At 38.6% G+C, this 24235-nt stretch overlaps 1 pseudogene; it reads right to left on the bottom strand.

The window, feature by feature from the left end:
* Positions 1-7460: 7460 nt before the first annotated feature.
* On the bottom strand, positions 7461-7925 carry LOC149555369 (putative receptor-like protein kinase At1g11050 pseudogene; annotated as a pseudogene).
* Positions 7926-24235: the final 16310 nt, after the last annotated feature.

Here is a 24235-nt window from a genome sequence, read left to right on the forward strand (position 1 = left end):
AAAGTAAATCTTGCATAGATAAAAATTTCTATGTTTAAAAAAAAAATCATTAGATAATAATGCCAAGAATGGAGTTGAAGTGTTTTAGGAAGTTATTTTAAATTTAATTTCTGCATAGTTAAATATATTTATGTTTTAAAAAGTTTTGATCACTTTAGAAGCTATATATGGAAATATACACTTTCTTCTTTTTGTCAATTTTGCATGTAATTGATTGAGTGGTGTTGTAATTATTTTGATTTATTAAAAAAAATTTATTTGAATGTAGAATAAAATTACACATGCTTTTTGAAAATTTGTATACCCTCTTTTTGACATCAAAGGTTTAGAATTTAAGAGAAAGATGCAATATTATATATTGAAAAGAGGGGTAATTAACTTATTCAAAATTAATCAAGACATAGAAAGAAAAACCTAAGAGCAACACAATCAAATTGAAAGAGGTCACAACTAGTCAACATTATGGAATCCATAATTAACTTGTCCACATCCTCTTTATATTTTATTTTTGGATTCGATTGTGTAATTATTTTTTAATCAATGTTTTGGATCACATTCTGTGATCCATCATCAGGATAAGAGAAATAGAGTGTCATGAGAGAAATGGAGTGTCACTTTCTCTTAACCTAATGATGGATCACAAAGTGTGGTCTAAAATGTTGATGCAAAAGTAATTACAAAATCAAACCCAAGAACATATTATAAAATTTGATAGTTTCATATGGATTGTGGAAATTATTTTGTTCTTATCCCCTTTATAATCAACCTCAAGAGGCTTCATAGTCCATACCCTACCTATCTCGGTTCTCAGAAGCCCATTAACTAAGAAAGCTACTACATTGTTCTACTTCCTCAAAGTATGACAAAAAGAAATATAATCCATCCAGGACTATCAATTAAGGATTTATCTTACTAGTACAAATACTTACCAATTAGCTTCCTCCAGATGTTTACTATTTCACATATTGAGTGTAACTTGAGTGACAAAAAAATCTAATTTTAAATCAAAGGAGAACACTTTTCTATAGCACAAAGAATGGATATAGAAGGAAAAGAGGAACATATTTCCTTCTAGAGAACGATTCATTTTAACTTTTAATAATCCTTCAAATTGATGAACCAGCTTCCTTATTTAATATTTTTATGTTTGGTCTACCTTAATTTCCTTCTTGCTAAGAGGCTAGCCCTACAATCAACAATATCTAGATTCCATATCACAACTAGATCACTAGGATCCATAGGTTCACTAAAAAGTTACATTTTGAAAGAATCATTGCATGAATTATCTAAATAATAATTCTTCATAGAAGAGCACTTATAATTTCCAAATCTTGAAAGATCCAATTTATTTCTAGTCACAAGTTCCAGATGAAAAAGAACCTTCAATTTATTTCTAATCGCAAAATAGTCAGTGCTCCCCTTTAGATTTGTGACAAGGAACTAACTACCTCCTATGAATTATATAAGTTTAATAATTGTATCAGGCATTGACAAGTTGATCTATTGATGCAATGATAACCACCACTCTAACAATGATAACTCATCATATTCTAATAGATCACATGTAAAAATAGCAAAGCTATCAAACATTTATATCACCTAACCATTATGGACTATGTCAACAAACATCCAACCAAGCCAAAAGAGTCATACAAAGTTCACAAAGCATACTAAAATATAGGAGTCTAAACTTGGTTATGAGAAGATTTCACACTTAAATTGTTTAGTAGAACTTATGTGAGAAAAATAAAAACCTAAAAGTTACACTGATAACTTCTAAAATAGCCTTAGTCCTTCAAGCCTTGCAAATAATCTATTTGTTGCTCCTGATTTCAAATTGTGTTACCTTTTCTAAAATTGTGAAGCCCAAAATTCAATCTCCCCTCGCCCCCCCCTCATGATCCTCCTGCCAAGAGTCTTTCATGCTATATAAATAGCATTTAGACTTAAATTTATTTATGTTTGACCACCTCTATAAGGATCCACTAGCATTTCATATTTCAAATTATTTGAATCACTTTGAACTTTGGTTCAAAGCAGTTCAAAGTAGTTCAATCAAAGGATTTTGTACTAATAATTTTCTTGTAGGGGTATTCTTTTGAACCACTTTGAATCACTTTGAACCTCAGTTCAAAGCAGTTCAAAGCCATTCTACAATAAAGACTTTTCGGTGAGATTGGATCATTTTGTACAAATGGGCTGCCATTTCACAAGGCATTAATTATTGTGTCAAAGGATAATAATTAAAAAGGTGCTTTAATTCTAAATATGAAGAATCATCATTATGACCAAAAGTGGAATCTCTTTCACCGAAAAGAGGATTGGATGTCATTATGAGGCTAATAATTATTGATACAACTGCAAAGGGAGTTATTAAATAAGAGAGTCATGTCACAAGGCCTTCGAATGTGTAAACCTTGTCATGAGTTATTTTTCATGAATGCCTCATAATGAGGTTGTACTTTCACATGTAAGTACTCTTTCCTTTTAAAATGAGTTTGGCTTTCCCTTTTTGTTTACTATGAGAAAAATCAAGAATTTGAAGGAGAAGTTGTTAAGGAGAAAAGAAAGGAAAACCATTTTTTTCAGCAAGTCACAGGTGAGAACATAGAAGTCCTTCTTTTCGTTTTGCAATCTGTTTGTTTTCCAAGATAAGTCAGTTCAAAGCCTTGCATTATTTGGTTAAGGATGAAATCTGTGTTACATTTCTTTGGCAACATTTCAAGTTTGGAATGCAAAAGGCCTGTCATATGTGATACCAACTTAGAAGGTGTTAAATTGGAGAAATTGCAAACAAACTTCCTTGAGCATGTTGATGAGTCTGATGGGTGTATGGAAATTTTGACCAGTGGTCTAGTCGAAGCCACAACTTTTTCCCCTACCCTTTTAAGTCTCGAATTGCTTTAAATTTGCATTGATCATTATGATGTAAGGAGGAAAAGTATCATAAAAAAGGATGGGGAACCAGTGCTATCAATTTCAAGGGAAACCATTACCTTCGTACTATGTCTACCAGAAAATGCATTTACCACATTTTTTCTCATTCAATCCTTGGCTGAATACTGAGAAACTTCAAGAAAATACAAAAATATTGTAGCTAGGAAATGGACTAAAACTAACTATGGTGGAGGTTCTAGGTTACCTAAGATATTCACCAAGGATCATCTTAAGCTTCATATTCATGACCTTATAGTGTTGTTACATCAAGTCAAGGGTTTAGCTGATGTTTTCCTCTTCGAGGATTGGATGTATTGTTATATAGAAATCATTTTAAAAAGAGAACAATGGATGTACTAGGCTGAACTTATTGCTAGTTCATTGAGGATGCAACTAAAGCATGCCAAAGAATCTAGGGAAAGTTTCTACATGGCCTCATACTTGACATACTACATTTCCTATGTTAGTGATCTTACTCCTCTACCTCCTGAAGTCTAGAATGAAGAAATAACAGTTTAACAATATTGCCCCCTATTGCAAAAAGACAAGGTGCTGGAGAATTATAGGAAGGTTCATGATGTATTGGTAGAAAATATGCATGTATCTTTGAAGAAAGCACCCATGCCTAGATTGTCTTTTGAAGCTCAAAAATTGGTTCAACAATATGGAAGCTATTTCATACAATTTCCCAAGTTCAACTATTTGAGAATAGGTGGGTTTGAAGATAAACCAATAAAACTTCCATGATATGCATTGGATTGCTTTATTTTAGATAAAAATTACAGGTAGTTATTTTCTTTTATTAAAGATAACTTACCATAGGAGAATTGGGAGACAATATTCCTTGTTAAACTTGGTTCTTTGGTTCGTAATAGTATGATCAATGCCTCTATTATAAGAAGTAATCTGCTCAGATTTAGTTTTCATTATTACCAAAGCAAAAGAAATTTCGGTAGTAAAGGCTTTGCAGTTCAAGTCCTTGGTCTCAAAGCTCATTTAACAACAACTCCACAATTAGAAGATTTATAGTAGGATTGTAAAGATGAAGAAGAAGTTTTGAGGAGAGATCATTCAAGATTGTCATTGCAACAAATCAATTCCCTAAAATTGAAATTTCAAATAGAGGGGATAATTGAAGACAGTTTAGACATTGTTGAATGAAACTGGGAAGAGCCCAATGAATTAAAATCACTGGAAGTAGATTAGAACCAGGAAGAAGAAGAGGATATAAATCTAGGGGCTAGATTTATACTCACTTATATAGATGATTGGCTAAAGAAACAGAACATGAAAGTTGTCAATGAGTTCTCTCCAAGTGTGGTTTCTTTTTTTTTGAACCATTGACCTATGACACCTAACTTTCATCTCCTATTGTAGGTAGTGTGTTGGCTCCAGGTAAGCAGAAAAGGATGCCTATTCATATACAGAATACGGTTCCTAGGACTAGGTCTAAAGCTAAATCTAAGGCCCTTAAGTAGCAGGAAATTCAAAAAGAAAAGATGTTGACTCAAGGACAAGATTCAAATGATGGCCTCAACTTCTCAGATAGTGTCGATGGTGATGTGTAGTTTATTGAAGCCCCTAAAGTGGATAAACCTAGGTTCATCACTCCAACTAGGGATACTCATGCAATCTCCGATGGCCCTGTTGTCTCATCCTAGTTATTGAATTCAATTAGTAAGAAAAGAAATCTGTAACCAATTTCAACACCTATAAAAGATATTGTAACCAAGTATGTTGCTCGAGGTTCAAAGGCAAAGAAATTGAAAACTAATGCTCATCTAACTAAGGACCCCGCTGAGGTAGCCATGTATAAGCAAAAAATAGAGTCTGGAGAGATCAACAGTGAAGGTTTCAAAGTCACTTCAGTCGAACTAGGAACTATTAATAGGAGCACGGGTAATCACTTTTTCAAATTTTTTGCCGATCATATGTTAACCTAGTCTGAAAAAGATAGTAGGGAGAAAAAGGAACTCAAGGGTTTAATGATGACAATGGCTTCTTATATTGATTCTTTGATGAATCTTGGAGCCTTACCGGTTGTTCAAGCTCCTCAATCCTTTGACCCAAATTCTATAGACAGCCAACAACTAGTAAAGAAAATGCAAAGGGGGAAGCTGCTATCAGATGCAATGCAAGATTGGGTGAATGCTATTATCAAGGAAGGTAGAAAATTTATCCTAGAATTCACCATTGTATATGCTGAAGGAGAAACACTCTTGGGAGATATTCAAACTATGATTCTAGGATGGGAAACTGAATAAAGCTGGTGTTAGACAGATGTATTCTAGGTAAATGAAGTTGAAAATTTTGGAGTGCTTGAGTTTCTAAATGAAAATTCGATGAAGAATGTAGACCCCTATATGTTATTCATCATGAAAAATAACATGGATTGGAAAGAATCAGTTTATAAAGAAGCAATCAAAGAGATGTAAGCCATTGAGAGAAAAATTGTTGGGATGCATGAGAAACTTCTCAAAGACATGAATATAGTAAATCCTACATGGATTCTATAGTTTGATGATAGAAACATGGATTTTGAAACATTGACTAAAAGTTTTAATGATGTTGTTGAGAAGATTGGAGATAATAAAATGCCTGCTGCTAGTGATTTCACTAGGCTGGCAAATATTGAATCCATGCTATGTCTTAACAAAAACCTCATGCCACATTAGAGCTTGAAAATCAAGGAGTTTAAATGGAAAAAGGACGTGTGTAGGGCTAGGTTGTTGAGTTTAAAAAATCTTCATTCGCATGCAATGCAAGAGTTCATGAACATCTTGAGAAGCTAGAAATTGGTGCAAAAAATTTGGGCGAGGAAGAGAAGACTGACGACCAAGCTTAAACAAGATAGTTATTTTCAGCCATGTTTTGGCAACCATTTTTATAACTATTTTTATTCATATCTTAACTGTTTGAATAGAAATGGCTAGGTTTTGATGGAGGCCTTTCAGATTTGTAATGAAACTATAAATGTTGGGGCATTGAACTAATTCAAGGTGGGAGGAGATAGCTAGAAAGAAATTTTGATAAATAGATACTTTAAACAGTAATTGACTAATAGCATATATATATTTTCTTTTGAATGACTGTGTGCATGAAGGAGATTTTATATATATATCATCTTGGATTTTGCTTTGAAACTTGGTGTTCGAAGTGTTTAAATCATCATTACTTTGTGAGCTCTGATTTATTGATTCAAGATATCTGTTGTTGTTTCTACTATAAGTTCATTTTAATTAAGATTCTTGAGTGATTAATATTAAGTTGTGGTATTATTCATTCTTTTGAATAGGTGTTTTTTGAAAGAAGATTATGGTGAATTTTCTCTATATTGTTTGAACAAATTCTCACCTCACTACCTAAGAGTATGTGAGAGAACCTTATGTGCTTTCTGGTAAAAGTGTGAAGTTGATCTTTTGAATTCATTGAAAATTTTATAAGGAAGTTATACCTTTAAAATACAGAGAGAAAACCAACTAATATTAAGTTTTCTCAATTGTTGTGAACATTTTTGTGTTTTCTAACACTTTAGGCATAGAATAATTTTTTTGTATTATTGAAAAGACAATTTGCTCACTAACAAATATATAATATTCCAAGAAAACAATTTAATTCATTTCATAAATTGTAACTATTAATTGTGAAGGTAAAAAATTAAATTATATGTAATATATATATCAAAGTAATACTTTTCTTTGAATATTTTTTAAATATATAAATATTTATTTTTATTTAAAAATAGGACCTTTAATTTGTTTAACAACAATTTTATACATCATATTGACTAAAAATATTAAATAATTATGTTATTATTAACTAACATATTTGAATTAGTATTAGAAATATAACCTTTTTAGCAAATATCAAATACAAATTGATTTCATTCCTACATGCACCGTGAATACAACTAGACATTACATCTGCTGGAGGCAAGCTACCGAGCAATACACGTGCCTTGTTTGTGGATATCAAAGTAAGTTGTAAGCCTTTTAAAGATTGTTAAAGCAATGAAGGATAGAGTGTTTTCTTGTCTGCACTTTGTATATTCTATTGATTTCATTTCTAGTATGGGTTGTAATTTTCTTTGAAACATGAATATCGGTTGTACTTACATACTGCATATTGATTTGACATTTTTACCAAATTTTTGAATAGAGAAATTAATAAAAAAATCGAGCGAAATTTCTAAGACCCAATCACAAAAAACAAGTTCTCCTAGAAAAATGAAATAAAAAATAAATGGCGGCACAAACATTAGAAATACTATGAAAACAAAATTTATAAAATGCAAACTAATGTAAAATGTGCAATTGAAAACATCAGTTCCCGCCTATTATAGGCGGGACTTATAAAGAATACTGCATTTCTTAGCAGCTCACTTCTCTCTTAGAAACACCAAGGATATCGGCATCTCCGCTGAGATATTTCCATAAAAAACATGACCACCAAGGAATAAACAATTCATGTTACGAGCGTCGCCTATCTTCCAATGACAGACGAGTTGAAGAAAGGATAACTCTCTATAACGCTGAGAAACGCCTTTCATTGTTCGTCACTCTGTGATTTGCTACTGGCAAAGGCTTTTCTGGTATTGCGGGAATGACAGCCTCTCCCTCCAACATCTTCAATGCCTCTACCATGCTCGGCCTTAAAGCCAGATTAACGTGAGTACACAAAATACCCACCTTAACAAATCTCCCCATTACTTTCACCTCTTCACTCTTGTGCATTCTCCAATCTATCAATTCAACTACTCTACTCGTTTCCAGGAGCTTCCATGCCCAATCTGTAATAAGGTATTCAGTCGAACATTCCACAGAGATATCCAGAGCCCTTCTGCCGCTCCTGATTTCCAACAACACAACTCCAAAGCTATACAGATCACTCCGATCTGTAAGAATTCCATACAGAGCATACTCCGGTGCCAAATACCCACGTGTCCCGCTTATTTTTGACACAAAATACGATTCCCCTTCACTTGCCATCCTCGCCAGCCCAAAATAGCAACACAGGCATTCTTGTCCTCATCCAGCAGAATGTTATAGGCCTTTATATCTCTGTGATAAATTGCTGGCCGAACGCAGTAATGCAGATGACATAACCCCTTTGCAATCCCGATTATAATCTTCTTCCTCTGCTCCCATGTCAGCGTTCTCCCGGTGGTGTTTCTAAAAATGTGTTGATCGAGGCTGCCATTGGCGAGGTAATCGTAAACGAGAAACTGCTGTAACCCCTCTTTGTCGTCACCGCCAACGCCAAAACCTCATAGAGCCACCAAATTCCGATGGCGAAAGCTGCTCTGAATCTCCACCTCGTTCCAGAAATCCGAATCTTCTTCGGCAGAGCACTTCTTCATTCTCTTCACGGCAATCATCCGACCGTCGGGAAGTTTTGCCTTGTACACCATTCAAAAACTCCCCTGCCCGGTTAAATTCGCACAACTGAAATCATTCGTGGCTTTCTTGATTTCCCCTTCATTGAACCACACTATGCCCATCTTGGGCTTCACGGCGTTGATAAGAAGGCTTTTCTTCAATAATCTCTTAAAAGGCCTCTGTTTCGTCCTCGCCCTCCACCAGTAACTAACGATTCGTATAATGCTCATAGCCATGGCGGCGCCTACATCACCATGATCTTGCAATGGTAAAGAATACAGCTGGCTTAATGATGGGTAAAACAGCCTGTACCAACATCACCATGAACGCCTCCATTTTCATCGATATTTTGCACTGAGAATGTTGTCGCTATATTATAGAAGGTAGCTATATAAAGTTGCTACAACTCTTAATCGAGTCCAAAAATGCCCTTTCATGTTTGTAGTTTTGTCTTGGATGCTTAGAATTATCCCCGATATTGTTCCGAGTGGAGCATCGTGATTAAATAGGACAAGGTATCGTAGCAATATATTGGAATGTTGGGCTTCTACGGACAAGTGTTCTTCGCTTTTCAAGATTGATCAACGATCGTGTTGACCATATTAATGGATGTTAGCAACTGATTCTATAGAGACGAAATCTGTTGGCATTGAAATGGCGTTTGGAGTATTATACAGAAAAGGGAAGCTTACGTATTTTCTGTTGACCGAGGTTGGAAGATTAGTTGAATTGTCAACCAGCCACACCTCCCTCTAGAAAGGACATACATGGAACCAATATTTTATTTTAGATTGAAAGAAATAAAACTATATATTCTGTGGCAAATTGCAAGGAGGCAAAACACAATTACTTTGGATCCATGCTTGAGATATAAATCTATTGAATTAATTGGATATGAAAAAAGGAGTAAGTGAATAAAATGCAAATGTAGGATTTGATTTGGACATTTGTGACTAAAAAATGAGGTGAGTCGGTGACTACGTTTCATGAATTCAAAATTTATATGTGAATATGGTCACTAAGACTTCTTTACTCAGCTTTTAAGTTTTTCTAATGTGGATTTGATTTTAACTATTTGTGGTTTTTTTTTCCATCTTTTTAATGGATAATTAATTTTTATAAAATTTCAATTAGTATATATAACTGAGTGTGAGTTTTTTCAATTGTTTTAGTTTGTCTATTTAAAAATATACAATGTTCTTATTGTCTATTGTTAATTATATAAATGTCTAATTGTTCTTAATTAGTAGTTGCACGCTTTTGTACTTTTACAATGATAAGTAGATAGGTGCTTGTTAAAAAAAATATTATAGGTACCTGTATTTGATAACTTCAAAATATAACCTCATGTTCTAAATCAAATTATAAATAATTTTTAATTAAAAAAAGTATTTAACAAAATATTTTAAATAGAGGGAAAATATTATTTATTTATATTCAATTTATGACATATGAATATAATTATATTTTTTTAAATCTCCACTAAAACAAATATGTTATTAAAATCAATTGGAGAAATAAAAATATTTAAAACATTAGCAACCCAATTACATCCTCCCACAAATTAGCCCTAGTGACGCGTGTCAGGTGGGGCCGTGTCTCAACACGATGCCAAGTGTATCGACATGGAGGGCAGAAGCACGAGGTACGACGAGTCCCCACAATCGTCGGATTGGGTCGCATCAACGGATGGCGCCATCCCGCTATGGCGAAGATGTGCAGATTTTATCATAGCGACATGGCGACCATCCGCCACCTGGATCGACAAGACCAGGTCTCACCAAAGATCACCAGGTGCCATCCAGAGTGTGGTGCAGTTACAGATATGGCGCCGAGTGGGATGGGTCCGATCGTAGATCGCAGAGTACGGCAAGTCAGAGGTTTCATGGCGACGGGCAAACAAGTTTCATGGCCCGGAGGTTTCAAAAATACGGCGAGGCGCCATGGCGCCAACGGAAAACCCATGCATTTTCTGATGGCGACATAGCGCCCAAACAGAAAGTTCACCATGGCAAGGAATTATCAGACGAATGGGTCCCCAGCAGGTACTGTGCAAGCACATTTGGCGTGGTGAATCAGATGGGGACACATGTAAATCTCAAAGCACACTGTCAGTGGGTGCTATGGCGCTATGGGAATTTGGCCTCAATTTTTGCATAACGACATGGCGCCTAGCTAACACGTGGTCGCTCTGCAGATCAGGTCTTGGCTTGCCAGCTAGCGATCGTCAGACCAATAGGGAAGTGCCACATGTGCCGAGGGCCCAGTGATTTACAAGGGAAAGAGGTTGTAGAATGACGAGTTTTCATAATCGTTGGATCAAGGCCGATCGACAGTAGGCGCCATCGCGCTATGGCGGAGATATGCGAGGGTTATGTTGGCGACACAACGCCTTGTCGACATGTGTCCTGTTGGTGTAGTCTAGGATGGCGGTTGGCGGTTAGTGTAACCGTCATAGTCATGATAGTATTCAAGGTGGCGCAGTTAGTCCAATGAAGGGTGGTTAACCATGGGAGGACCTCCAGGTGGTAAAATAAAGAAATGCAATTGGCCCGCGCAGCCTAGTTGACGCATAAGGAGCCCGGTTGACCTTTTGACTTCGATGGATTCATGAACCAGGAGGTGAAGATAATCGATTTTGTCGTGCGATCTAATCTCCATGATCAATCTCGACCTACCAGAGTAAATGTAAAACATAGAAGCACACTTCATCTATCAGTTGATCCATCTATCAGGTCAGAGCGCAGTTATGGCACCGTTTTCAGTCTTCTTAGGACATTATTCGCGAAAGAGATCAAATTTTCTAGAGATTTTTTCCATGATTGTCTTCCACGGGACTCAATGGCAGGTAGTTGCAGGGTCATTTCAACAATAAAAGATCTCAGTTACCCCTGAAATATAAAGGCAGATTTTGTACATTTTGTGAGGGTCGACTCTTCCTGATTTTCTCTGCTGCTGCTCGTAGACTTGCAGTGTAAAATCCCTTTGTCTCTGAGCTAGATAAAACATCCTGTATCATCTCTTTCGGTCATCAACGTGTATGTGTAGCATTTTGCCTCTCATTGATGTATTGTTTAGATTAGTGGTCTGCATACTGTATCTATCTTTGGCCTATTGAATAATATACAAGTGAAATCTTTCGTTCCTGGTGTTATTCAATTGGTCTCCTGATCTGTATGTGGCTGTTGGTCAATATAGGTCTGAATGAATGTATGACCTTGAATGTTACCCTAGTTTCGTAGTGCATATATGGGCAGAAATGAGTCTGAACACTCTGTTTTGGTGCATCACCACCTTAGATTAGACTAGGTAGATTTGCTTTAATGCTCTCTTTCTCCCTTTCCCTTCTCAGAATAGATAGGTGTGCCCTGATAGTAAGAGGAAGCCGGCCTTCTCCAGAGACTCAACCTTGCAGTTCAAGTCCCACAGCTTGGAGGTTGTTTCCATGTTTCACTAGGTCATCCTCGCGCCTAGGCCTTGGACAAGGGTGCAAACCTAAGTGACAATAGTTTTTGACACGCTCGGTGGGACTCATATCAGAAGATTTCAGGTCTACTGGTGTCAAGAAGAAATAATTCTACAGGTAAATGCTGAAGAAGTAGTGCTGACTTCAGTTTTCGAGCCTTTAAGAGGCTGATTCTTCAAGTACTTGGTGAATCTGAACGTCAAAAAAGTCTGGTTCCAGATCAAGTTTGCAGTAATTCATGCCCAGGACTGAAACAAGGGCGTCTTCTAGAGGTAAATTTCAATATCAAGAGCTTTCTCTTTCAAATCCTAGGAGAAGAAGGACTAGAACTTCATTATCGCCAGTTAGGGGTAGAATAACAGTTGATATACCTGTAAGATCTATCTCTACTCCCCCTACTGTTCGAACTCAGCCTAGATTGCCATCAACACTCATCAATAGAACACTTGTTTATATGGCACAACCAAGAGTTCATGCTTTTGCCACCTTTAATGGTGGAAGTCCTCTGTTGTTAGCCCAAAGACATGATATACCAGTATCTGCACTAAAAAGTATACCTAATTTTACTGGTGAAACTTCTATTTCCCCTTTAGAGCATATCCAAGAGGTAGCGAATGTTTGCAATATTCATGGTATTACAGAAGACGATGTTGCTATCAGACTTCTAGCCTCATCTTTAAAAGGAAAAGCATTACAGTGGTATAGAGGCTTAGCTCATGGTTCCATAACTGATTGGGATGGACTAGGAGCAGGATTATGCAAACATTTTTGAGGATAAGAGTGACCATTTGTCACTACTAGAGCAGCTGACTACAATAAAAAGAGCCCCCCATGAATGTATGACTGATTTTAATTACAGATTCCAAAAAACATGGGATAGAATACCTACTATAGTGAAACCTACCCCTGGTAATGTCTTCTTGCATTACCTTAGAGCTTTCAACAGTGACATTGCCACTACAATCCAAACTATGGGAGGAGATACATTACCGAATGCTTATGAGACAGCTATAAAAGCCGAGAACATCCTAATACAAGGAGGAAAGTTGGCTCCAAGGCCTCCTATGTCTTTCTTTCCTGATGTTCCCAACCACCAACCAGCAATAGCCCCCCTTCCTACAATTTCTACATCACAAACCCTTACTCCAGTTCCCCAAGCTTCCACATCCTCAAACGGAGTAGAGGAACTCAATGAAATGCTCCAAGGTCTGGTGCTGAATATAGATAAAAGAGAGAGGACTCTGGATAAAAAATTGCAGGAGCAGGGGAAGGAGTTGAAGGACCAAGGGAAGAGATTAGAGGATAGTTTTTCTCTAATAAAAAAAATGAGTAACAAGGTGGTGGCCTTAGAAAGGCAGCAAGCCCAAAGTGGTAAGCCCCCCCAATTACAACATCAGGCCCTGAGTGGTGGTAGGCCTCCTAATCATTGGAATAGTTCTTTTGATCAGAATAGGAAAAATAGTCATGCTGTTGCTTCAAGCTCAAATCAGAGTAGAGCTTTAGTTCCTCAAAATAACTTAGCCCAAGATCAAGACTTATGTCCTTCATGTAACTATTCTTATACCTACTGCCTATGTCAGAAAGCAGAATCTTATTTGGCCCTAACTGTCCAGGAGTCCACAGTAAGGCAATCACACAAGGAAGATCATCCCAGGGAGGCCTCATATGTTCAGAGGTAGGGTGATTGCTCTTTTATGAATCACCAGATGGAGGAGCATTGTAATGTAAACCAGGATTCCGTTGCTCATAACACAAGAAGCAAGAAGAGAGCTATGGAACATGCTGCCCCCCTTTCTCCTGGGCAGGCCTCAACTTCAAGTGTCATACCTCATACACAAAAAGCAAATGAGAAGACAAACACTTCACAACAGCAAAGACAAGGTCCAAGAAAGGAGGATGCAAGTGATCCCTATGTTGCTCCATCTCGACCTCTCATGGGTACAGCTCCCAAAGTTTTCGCCAAAATTCCTAATGCACCCTTGAGTGTCGTAGAGAAAATGAAGAAAACCAATGTAAGCATTTCCATGTGGGATGCAGTTGCCACCATACCAATGCAGAAAAGGATGTTGCAGCAAGAGTTGGAAAAGATTGAGCCCAAAGATCAGTCATCTACCATGGAGAGTGACACTAGTTTAGTACAACCATCAGGTGATGTGGAGAAAAATAAAAAGGTTAGAACTCCTCCATTCTATGTTTCTCTGATTATAGGGGGCAAGTTAGTCCATAATTGCATGATAGATTTAGGGGCTAGTAGCTCAGTCATGCCTAGGTGTGTTGCTGATGCTTTAGGAATGAAATATAAGCCCATTATTAGGGATGTGTTACAACTAGATGGGAGTACTATCAAAACTGTAGGCATCCTTAGGAATGTGGAAATGGCCCTACATGCATGCCCTGGTTGTACTGTGATTCAAGACATATATGTTGCTGAAGTCAAGCCCTATTTTACCATCTATCTTTCAAGAGACTTCACTGCCCAAATAGGTGGATTCATATCTCCTGATTGGTCTTATATGTCATTTAAGATAGAATATGGGGCCAACGCTTCAATTAGAGCAGAACCTCAAGCCCTTCATCACACTGAACCCTACACTCCCAACTTCATTAATATGAATTGCCCCATTTTGGAGATGGATGAAAATGAGATAGTAAATGAGCCTCCCACCTCCATATTAGAGATTCCTGATTTCTTCTTAGATGAGTGGGAAAATACATGTCAGTTTGAGCCTATGTCGGAAACTCTTGAGACAGGCCTTGGTACATATTGCATAATAGAGAAGGAGGCTCAAGTTCCTGATCTTGTTGGAGCTAATGATGACATGAGTGGAATATGGAATATGTACTTTGATGGCTCAAGGAATAGAAATGGAGCAGGGGCCGATGTTATGTTGATCTCTCCTGCACAAATAAGATACTACTTCTCTTTTAGGCTCCAATTCAGTTGTACCAATAATGTGGCCGAGTATGAATCTTTGATCCAAGGTCTCCTGCTTGCCCAAAAGAGGGTAATTCAAGCCTTGAAATTATATGGAGACAGTGAGTTGGTAGTGAACCAAGTGACAAATCAGAATATCACTAAAAATGGCCTACTCAAGTCTTACAAACAAAGAGTCTAGGATTTGCTTGAGGGTTTCCAAGCATTTAATAGCTAGAGCATTCCTAGGAAAGAAAACAAATATGTCGATAGACTTGCAGCAGTGGGTGCATCTTATGATGTGCCAGGGAATCTTGAGGAAGAGAAGAAGCAACAAATAAGGGTGGTAGTAAGGCCTGCTGTTCCTGATAATAATACTCATTGGTAGGTGTTTGAGTCTGATGAGTAGATTGTGAGTTTCTTGCAGAATGAAACAGAATTTTCAGAAAGAAATCAGTCAAGACTACAAGATCAGTATGGTGATCAGATCATTCACCTCAGTTCCAACAAGTTGCCCAAGGGTCTCATTACCTTGGAGAGTTTCTTTAATCCTGATGATCAGACAAGAGGCAAAGGAATAAATCTAGCTGCAGAAAAGGATGATCATGCTCCAGTTACTATTGCTGATGGAAAATCTCTTAACATGGGGAAGGTATGTTCTGAGGTTGAGCAACAAAATTTCATCCATCTATGTCAAGAATTTAATGATGTGTTTGCTTGGACATATGATGACTTAAAGGGGTTTGACCCTAGTTTTTTTCAGCATACCATAGATTTAGTTGATAGGGTCAAACCAGTAAGGCAAAAATAGAGGCCAGTGAATCCCAAGATTGAACCCTTAATAAGGAAGGAACTATCCAAGTTGATTGAAGCTAACATAATTTTTCCTATCAAACGCTCATCATGGGTGGCTAACCTTGTCCCTGTAAGGAAGAAGAATGGAGAAATCAGATTGTGTGTGGACTTTAGGGATCTTAATTAGGCTTCCCTTAAGGATCACCATCCTCTCCCTTCTATGGAGCAAATTCTGTCCAAGGTCAGTGGGTCAAAGAGGTTCTCTTTTCTTGATGGATTTTTTGGTTATAACCAAGTGTTGGTTAAAGAATCTGACAAATATAAGACAACATTTACTACTAAATGGGGCACCTATGCTTATTGCAAGATGCCATTTGGACTAACAAATGCGGGTGCCACATTCCAAAAGGCAATGGAGGTAGCTTTCAAAAGATTAATCAACAAGTTTGTCTTAGTATACCTTGATGATATAACTGTATATTCCAAGAATGTAAAAGATCATCTTGATCATTTGAGACAGGTATTTCTAAGATGTAGAGAGTTTGGGGTTTCCCTCAACCCAGCCCAAGTGTGTCTTTGCTACAAGCCAAGGAAAATTACTGGGACACATTGTATCTAAGGATGGGTTCACCATTGATCTAGAAAGAATAAAAGCAATACTTGCCCTTCCTCTCCCTAAACACAAGAAAGGGCTGCAAAGTTTCCTTGGTAGGATAAATTTTGTAAGAAGGTTTATTCCTAATCTTTCCATCATGGTGAAAACCCTCACAGCCATGCTTAAGAAAGATATGGTCTTCTCATGGACCAAGGAGGGGAAGGAGAGTTTTGAAGAAATTAAGGCAGCCATAGCCTCAGCCCCCACTCTCATGAACCCAAATTTTGAGAAAGATTTCATCCTCTACATTTTAGGTGGTGAGTCAAGTGTTTCTTCTGTCTTGACTCAAACAAATGACAAGAATGAGGAGCAATCCATAGCCCTCTTTAGTGAAGGACTCAAGGAATATGAAGATAAGTATAGCTTTGTTGAGAAGCAAGCCCTTGCAGTCATTAGAGTTTTGAAGAAATTTAGACACCTCTTATCCCATAATAGGATCCATTTGTTGGTGCCCCATGCGAGTGTAAAGGATTTCTTTTTAAAGGACATCAGTGAAAAGAGAGCTGGATGGATCACTAGGGTAATGGAATATGATGTTGATATTCAAATTACCAAGTTGGTAAGAGGGAGATGATTATGCAAAGAAATGTTATCAGGTCAGGATTCAGATGAAGGGATTGCTATGGTAATTGCAGAGCAGTAGGAGGAAAGAAATGTTAATGCCCCAAGGAGCTGGATGGATGACATGAGGAACTTTTTATCTGGGAATGGATACCCTCAAGGATTGGACAGAGCTAAAAAAAGACAATATAGACTGCAGTTCATTCCCTATGTTGTGATTGATAATGTCCTATTCAGGAGGGATTTTAATGGGACCCTATTGAGATGTATTGAAGAGGATCAGGTTGAGAGGATGATTAAAGAACTTCATGATGGCCCTGATGGTGGCCACTTCTCTGCAAGAAAAACCGCCATGAAGATCATGAGGGCTGGATATTACTAGCCATCTCTGTTCCATGATTGTTATAGGTATGTGAGAAAATGTGAGAGATGTGCTTTTTTCTCAGGCAAACAGAGACTTGTAGCTCTTCCTCTTCACCCCATTTAGGTGGACCAGCCCTTCACCCAGTGGGGGTTGGACTTTATAGGCCCCATTAATCCTCCATCGAGTGCAAGTCATAAATGGATCTTGGCTGCTACTGATTATTTCACTAGGTGGATAGAGGTAGTTGCCTTGAAGGATGCTACAAAGCCATCAGTTGTTGAATTCCTTGATGGAATTGTATCTAGGTTTGGAGCTCCTTCTACTATCATCTCAGATAATGCCAAATCTTTTGTTGGAACCCAGATTTGTGCATGGGTAATGAGTCACAATATCTATCTAAGCACATCATCGAATTACTACCCGCAGGGAAATGGTTTAGCTGAATCTTCCAACAAAAATCTGATCAGAATCATAAGGAGAATGATAGAAGACAATCAGAGGGTCTAGCATAAAAAATTAAGGACCACTCTGTGGGCTGATAGGATAACACCCAAGAGATCTGTTGAGAATTCACCTTTTGTGATGGTATATGGTAGGGAGGCCAGACTTCCAATCTCGTTGGAATTCCCATCCTTGGAGTTGGCTCATCAGCTAGAATTGGTTGAAAATAGTTCCATGTCAGTAAGAATGGAAAAGTTGATTGAACTGGAAGAAAAGAGAAACAAAGCTATGCAAACCTTGAAGATACACCAGTAGTAGATGAAGAAGAGTTTTGATAAGAAGGCAAGGGCCAGAATCTTCAGAGAGCGAGATTTAGTTCTCAAGTGGGACTCAGACAGAGCAAAACCAGGGAGGCACTCCAAATTTGATCCACTATGGAGTGGCCCTTATCTGATCTCCAGTTGCAAACAGGCCAATGCGTTCCAGCTAGGCAGGCCAAATGGTGAAATTCTGCCCATTCCAGTCAATGGGATCCATCTGAAGCCCTATTTCTGAAAAAGTTGTGAATCCATGTACATAGTTAGTTTAGTTGCTTCCTGTTGTTCCTGTCTTACAATAAGTGCGTGTGCACATGGCTCACTTCTTGAGTCGCCAGTTCCCAAAGTTTTGACAAGTCTCAGGTTGCTGAGGAGGTCCTATTTTTTGTTTTCAAGTCACAAAGACAGAGCCAGAGTTCAAGGGTTCTTTAATGTTTTGATTTCCTCATTAAGGGTTAGGGTTTCTTGCAGTTCTCGGTTCCGTAACTTCTGGGCCCTCTTTTCTGCCTCCATGGCCCAATGGATCATCCTTAGGCATTGGTCATACATTGAGCAGGCTCATGCCCCCTCCGAGTCGCCAACAGTGTTACCTCTGGTTTTACCGCCAAGAATTTAAATTTTGAAAGTGTGGCTCGTGCAACGGTTAGTCTCGAATAAGTGTTTTAATGTTACAACCTGCAAGTTTATGGCCGTCAGATCTAAGCAGACCAATGGTTGGTGCCATCGTGCTATAAGGGAAATGCACGATAATTATTATAGCGCGATGACGCCCTGACGACACGTTGCAGGGGTGGGTACGGCGTTTCGCGGGTCAGAAAAGGTTCTTAACGCCCTTGGTGCTATGTCGCTATTGCAAATCAACCAGAAAATCTCCATAGCGACATAGCGCCCGGCGGAAATAGTCACGGCGGTGAGTTTTAACGATCGACAGAATCAGGTGTTGCGGCGACGAATTAGGAGGAACCATGTGTGCCAGGTCAGAGTTCTTATCGGCACGGCTAACACAGTCGGGGCTTACATTCACCACTGTCGGATAAGCTCAGATCAACGGTAGGTGCCATCGCGCTATGGAGGAGTCGTGCGAGGGTTATGATAGCGACATCGTGCCCTGGTAACGCGTGTCAGGTGGGGTAGTGTGTCAACGCGATGCCAGGTGTATCGACATGGAGGACGAAAGCACGAGGTACGACGAGTCCCCACAATCGTCAGATTGGGTCGCATCAACGGATGGCGCCATCCTGCTATGGCGAAGACGTGCGGATTTTATCATAGCAACATGGTGACCATCTGCCACGTGGATCGACAGGACCATGTCTCACCAAAGATCGCTAGGTGCCATCCAGAGTGTGGTGCAATTACATATATGGCACCGAGTGGGATGGGTCCAATCGCAGATCGCAGAGTATGACAGGTCAGAGGTTTCATGGCAGCGGGCAAACAAGTTTCACTGCCCAGAGGTTTCAAAAATATGGCGAGGCACCATGGTTCCAACAGAAAACCCATGCATTTTTCGATGGCGACATAGCGCCCAAAAGAAAAGTTCACCGTGGCAAGGAATTATTAGACGGATGAGTCCCCAACAGGTACTGTGCATGTGCAGTCGGCGTGGCGAATCGGTTAGGGACACATGTAAATCTTAGAGCACGCTGTCAATGGGCGCTATGGCACTATGGGAATTTGGCCTCAATTTGTGCATAGCGACATGGCGCCTAGCTGACACATGGTCGCTCTGCGGATCAGGTCTTGGGTTGCCAGCTAGCGATCGTCGGACCAATAGGGAAGTGCCACATGTGCCGCGAGCCCAGTGATTTACAAGGCAAAGAGGTTGCAGAATGACGAGTTTCCATAATCGTTGGATCGAGGCCAATCGACGGTAGGCGCCATCGCGCTATGGCGGAGATATGCAAGGGTTATGTTGGCGACACAGCGCCTTGTCGACACGTGTCCTGTCGGCGCAGTCTAGGATGGTAGTTGGCGGTTAGTGTAATCGTCACAGTCATGATAGTATTCAAGGTGGCGCAGTTAGTCCAATGAAGGGTGGTTAACCATGGGAGGACCTCCAGGTGGCAAAATAAAGAAATAGAATTGGCCCGCGTGGCCTAGTTGACGCATAAGGAGCCCGGTTGACCTTTTGACTTCGACAGATTCATGAACCAGGAGGCGAAGATAATTAATTTTGTCATGCGATCTGATCTCCATGATCAATCTCGACCTACCAGAGTAAATGTAAAACACAGAAGGACACTTCATCCATCCGTTGATCCATCTATCAGGTCGGAGCATAGTTATGGCTCCGTTTTCAGTCTTCTCAGGACATTATTGGTGAAAGAGATCAAATTTTTTGGAGATTTTTTCCATGATTGTCTTCCACGGGACTCAATGGCAGGTAGTTGCAGGGTCATTTCAGCAGTAAAAGATCTCAGTTACGCCTGAAATATAAAGGCAGATTTTGTACATTTTGTGAGGGTCGACTCTTCCTGATTTTCTCTGCTGCTGCTCGCAGACTTGCAATGTAAAATCCCTTTGTCTCTGAGCTAGATAAAACATCATGTATCATCTCTTTCGGCCATCAATGTGTATGTGTAGCATTTTTCCTCTCATTGATGTATTGTTGAGATCAGTGGTCTGCATACTGTATCTATCTTTGGCCTATTGAATAATATACAAGTGAAATCTTTCGTTCCTGGTGTTATTCAATTTGTCTCTTGATTTGTATGTGGCTTTTGGTCGATATAAGTCTGAATGAATCTATGACCTTGAATGTTACCCTAGTTTCGTAGTGCATATATGGGTAGAAATGAGTCTGAACACTCTATTTTGGTGCATCACTGCCTTAGATTAGACTAGGTAGATTTGCTTTAATGCTCTCTTTCTCCCTTTCCCTTCTGAGAATAGATAGGTGTGCCCTGACAGTAAGAGGAAGCTGGCCTTCTCCGGAGACTCAACCTCACAGTTCAAGTCCCACAGCTTGGAGGTTGTTTCCATGTTTCACTAGGTCATCCTCGCGCCTAGGCCTTGGACAAGGGTGCAGACCTAAGTGACAACAATTACCAAGTGGGAAAAATGGTGATCGTGAGCACGATGCTAGATGTCCAGAGGAATTTGCAAGGGTGTCTTACCTTGCTACAAGCTTTATTACTAATAGTATTATGTTCCTAGAATCTCTGGGTGTTTCCTCTGAATCTTCCTTGAAGCATGGTATTGTGGTGACTCTACCTAGAGTGTCTAAGATTGCAATCCCACTTTCGTCATGTGTTGCTTCTAGTTCTAGCAAGGGGGGTCTTGTGGAGCCTTCGAATGTGGGCTATGGGGGCCCTGGGAATGGGACGTTCAAGTGGGAATGAAAAGATTGGAGGAGATCATTTGGGGCCACCTTGAATAAAATACCTTCGTGTCTGGTCGAACCTATCAAAGTGGGATGCTAGAATAGGGAGTTCTTGATTTTTATTCCATACCCTCTTTTGGATTCTTCTATTTCAGCTTTAGAGTTGATGCTCATATGTAAGTTTCTTCAATCTAGTCCCAATATTGAGGAAGTTCATTCCCATGTTAAAAAGATGGTATCTGAAAGGCCAAAGATTGTAGCTCTTTCCAAGGGCTTCTTGTTCTTTAAATCCTCTTATAAAGAGGATTGTAATCAAATTTTTTGTCAAGGTCCTTAGTTGATTGGAAAAATGGCCCTATCTTTTTGAAAATGGGCTCCTAAATGGAGCTTTGAGGATTATTTTTTGCCTATGTCCTAGTTTGGGTCAGACTCCTTGGATTACCATTGGATTCTTGAAATGAAGCAGTTTTTAAAGGCATTGTTGCTTGTTTGGGTCAACTGTTGGTTATTCATCAATGTACAACAGCTAGATCTAGGTTGGTCTTTGTTCATATTTGTGTTAATTTTTATAGACTAGAAAACTTGTCGTCTAGTATAACGATTAACTCAAAGTAGGGGCTTCTCAAATAGGAGGTCAAATTTGAAACCCTTCCCTTTATTTTTTTAATTTGCAATAAGATAAGTCACTAAGCTAAAAATTATCCTAAAAAATAAAAAAGGCTCCTCAACCTCATCTTCCCCCTAGACAAAAAATGAATGGATCCATAAGTAGGGTCCTCTCCCCAAGAAGCACTGTGAGGTGGAGGTTTTGAGTCAGGTGAATCAAAGTATTCTTGTCTCTCTAAAGGTAATGAGTGTGGAGGATTCTCTTGTGGATCCCAATCTCGCTAGTCAAATGTTGCCTCAAAGACCTCTAGAAGTAGGTAACCTCTCCTCTGAGGTTGTGGTTGACACTTTTGATACTGAGTTGCAATTAGAGTTGATGCATTCTTCAAGGGTAGATCTTTTCGAGGATAGGGTTCTTCTTGAAGATGGTTTGATGGATGGTGAATCTAAGGAAGAAGTTGGTGGGCAATGACGAGATCATTTAGGCCCAAAAGAGTTAGTTGAGGGTGTTTTGGTGGGTTCCTCTTCTTCTAATGGGCTCATTCAAAATTTCTAAGTGGTGCTACCTTGACCTTTTGTCAAGTGTAAAGGTGGTTGTGAACTTTCTAGAGCTTGAGGTTCAACCCTAGAAGCTCTCTAACTCAATTGAGATCCTTTTGAAGGTCCTAGATACTTATTTCTCTCTAGAGGGCTACTCGTCAAAAGCATCAGTTAAGATGAACTCTTTGTTTTCCTCTTCTAAGAAACCTTGGCAATTTATGAATAATAAGAGAAAAATTAAGCAGTTAATGCCTTCTTTTATCAATAAAGTGGCCATTAATCTTATCGAACTGGATGTGGGAGGCAAAAAATCAAGTCCTGGCAAAAAGAATAAAATAGAAGCTCATGAATCACCTAGTAAACAAGATATTGTAGATGGGAAATAGAGAACAATCTAGGAGATCTGCTTCACTAATTCTAAATGGATATTATGTCCTGGAGTATTAGGGGATTGAATGCCCCTCATAAGCAAGATATATTGAGGAATGTGATTCGAGATCATGTATCAAATCTGTTGTTAATCCAAGAAGCTGATATGACTAAAGAAAAAGTCGAGGTCCTATCTCTCTTTAAGAATGGAAAAGTTGTTGGGTGTGATTTTGAAGGAGCCTCAAGAGGTGTGGCTATCTTCTAGAATTATTTCCTTCTTCAAGGTGAGGTCCTTTTAGCTAAAAACAATATCATTTGTTTTAATTTTTCTCATATTAGAGATAATTGATCATAGATTCTCTCTAATGTCTATGCTCCCAATTAAAAAAATGTGAGGTTGGCCTTCTTGGAAAGGTTGTGGAATTTTAGAAAATCTATCATTGAAATCCCATGGTTGGTTATGGGTGATTTTAACTCTCCCTTGACCAATAATGATAAATTGGGAGGCATTTCTACCCAAGCTCATCTGGATGAAAGGCTAGATATTATGCACTTCATCCATCTACATGATTTTCTAAATGTAGATCTCCAAGGTAGCTCCTACACGTGGTCCAATCATCAAAATGGTAAGCACCTCATTTAGGTAATGCTTGATAGAGCTCTTATTTTGGGTGATTGGTTTAATAGATTCCACTATTCTCTTTCTTCTATCACTAAGATAGGGTCTGACCATTTCTTGATTTCTATATTGGCTTACCCCTTGGTTGTCAAGCATAATTTTCACTTCAGGTTTGAAAGGATGTGGATGGAACAACCCAATTTTTATAATCTTATTTAGGATTGATGGAATATGAAGGTTAAAGGGTTATCCATGCTCAAGATATCTAAAAAACTTAGTCATGTGGAAAAAAAGTCAAATCTTGGAACAAGGAGACCTTTGGAGATATTTTCTCCAAAAAATGTTATTAAAAATGGTCTAGATGAAACTCAAAGGTCTATTCAGGATGAAGGGGATTCTCATGGTTATATAGACATGGAAAAGGAGCTGCTAGTGAAGTATTATGATATTATTACCAAAGAGGAGATTTATTGGAGACAAAGGTCAAGATCCCTCTAGATGAAGGCTAGAGATCAAAAAACTAGATTTTTTCATCTCATTGTGTCTAAACATAGAGATTTTAAAAGAATTTTGAATATATCCTCAAAGAAAGGATATGTGCATTCAAATGGGGAAATCTCTTAGTCTTTTGTGGATTTCTTTTATAAAATATTCAAAAAAGATAATAAGCTTTGCCCCAATAGTCAGAACCAGCTTCTAGTGGCTATTCCTTCTTTGTTGGATGACATTAATAACCAAATTTTGGTTTCTATTCCATCTGTGGTAAAATTCATAAAGTGGTGTTTTCTTTTGAAGGAGAGAAGTCCTTGGGGCTCAATGGATTTCCTATGCTCCTCTTTCAACACTTCTAGAAGTCAATTTGGTCAGAAGTATGTGCGGTAGTTAAAGAATTTTTTGGGTCCAAGAAATTGCTTAAATAACTCATTTCTACCTTCATTATTTTGATCC

The sequence above is a fragment of the Cupressus sempervirens genome, chromosome 5 (genome assembly GCF_028749045.1).
Source record: "Cupressus sempervirens isolate cs-2001-9-10 chromosome 5, ASM2874904v1, whole genome shotgun sequence".
Taxonomy (NCBI): Eukaryota; Viridiplantae; Streptophyta; class Pinopsida; order Cupressales; family Cupressaceae; genus Cupressus; species Cupressus sempervirens.